Consider the following 1,982-nt stretch of genomic DNA (forward strand, 5'->3'; position numbering starts at 1 on the left):
GACACAAATGACGTATGTACGGATTGTGATGAGTTGTATGAGCCCCTAATAAAATGATTATTTAATTTTAAAAAAGTAAGAATAAGGTATAAAAATATGGATATAGCCAGGAGAGCATGGGGATTTAAGTGATAATTGGAATTCAGCACTTTTGTATTCAGCAGCCTAAGGAAAACTAAGGTTGTGCAAGGAAGAGCATTGCACTGCAGATTTAAACATATTTCAAGATCAAATGAATTTAACATGTCAGCTAATAACAGCTTATGTGTAACTTAGATTTAAATTTCTTTAAATATTTATTGCTTCAAATTAAGGAATCATAGCATATCCTCATCAGATACAATAAATGTCAATAGTCATTGTGCCTGTCAAGAGACTTGAATGTCAAATATGAAACTCAGAAAAGCTATCTGACTTTAAAAAGTGTTAAAGGTCATTTGGGGCCAAATATAGATCCTTCATGGATATTTGGGAAACAGTGTTAATATTTGTAGAACCAGCACTAGTAAGTATTAACTGCCACCTTAGGTTTTTGTCTCAAGAAAAATCTGACTCAAATTCCTGTCATAATTTTCAGATTAAAGTACAAGTATATATTACTCACCATCTCCAATGGGCTGTGAAGTAGAATGTCATATGCTTTGGACTTTGCGTAAACACTGTATTTTATATACAGTATAGTATATGTTTAATATACATATATCAAAGGAACACTCCTCCCCCCACCCCACCCCCACACACATAACTAACTGCTCTAGTTCTGTTAGAGCTGAAGCCTTGAGGTTTGCAAACTTGCACCTGCAGTTGGCTGCCTCTTTGAGCCTCCTGGGGAGCTTGGCTGTATTGGATGGCTGCAGGGCACTATAGAGTAGAGCAGTCACAGCCCGGTATTTCCTGACCTGTGGGTGGATAGTCAGGGCATGTGGTAGTGGCAGCTGCTGAGCGATAGCCCAGCCACAGTGGTACCGGTAGCTGCTGACACTGTAACAACTCAAGGTCCCACTCTACCAGTCAAACCAGGCAAACCCTTCATATACAGTTCTCTTACTCCCCCCACCCCCACCCCCCACCCCGTAAATATAAAGTTTGTATAGCACTTCAGTAATCAACAGGTCCTTTTCACTGTAGGGTTAAATTCATGCACATCTCATAATAATCATTAAAGGAGGAAAAACAGATACCTTAATTTCCTGACTCAAATAGGTTAAGTAGGAGTGGTGAGGCCCCATTGTGGAAATTTCAGGATTGTTCTGAGTGGGTTATTAAACCACCACTGTGAGAAATTGACATTCAGAAATTTGCAATTAACAGAAAATACTAAAGAAGAAGCTTCATGATTCAAGAGATTTCTTGTGGAGAAAAAATAACTCCTTAACTCTTCATGCTGTGGTTATAGAGGCCACGTTTTCTAATGCACGTGTGTGTGTGTGCATGTGCGTGTATCTGTCTGCACCTTTCTTTCTGTAAGCACACTATCTCTCCCAGCTTTTTCAGGATTTGTCCTGGCCACCTGCGTAATTTAGTGGTTAGAAATATGTGTATAAATAGGGTACTGGTGGTGGCTTTTGGACCAATTCAAGGCATAAGATGGAGACATGAGTCTGTGCAGGCTGTAGCTTTCTGCTGAACACGTGCCCTTTGGCTTCTGTTACTGACACATTTCCTCCTCTTGATTAGAGGTTGAAGTTATCACACTGCTAATTAGCCTGGGCTTGAGCCGGGGACCATAGCAGACTCTTTAGACTCACAGGGCTGCTTTTCCACTGGATACCATGTCATCTGTCCTCATCAGAAGACTTGAAAGTGTTGATCAGAGACTATGTTCATTACCTGAGTCCATGCATTCTTTCCCCCTACTGCTACATGTGAGGTAGCAGTGAAAGACTGCAGGTGAAAATCATTACTATGCCTTGTAGAGTTGACCTACCTCATGTGCCTATCCCTGATGGTAGCCACTCAAATGAATCTGGTGCTTTTGTGGG

Source organism: Echinops telfairi, unplaced genomic scaffold (genome assembly GCF_000313985.2).
Source record: "Echinops telfairi isolate 266 unplaced genomic scaffold, ASM31398v2 ScPeMD7_3533;HRSCAF=4204_0, whole genome shotgun sequence".
Classification (NCBI taxonomy): Eukaryota; Metazoa; Chordata; class Mammalia; order Afrosoricida; family Tenrecidae; genus Echinops; species Echinops telfairi.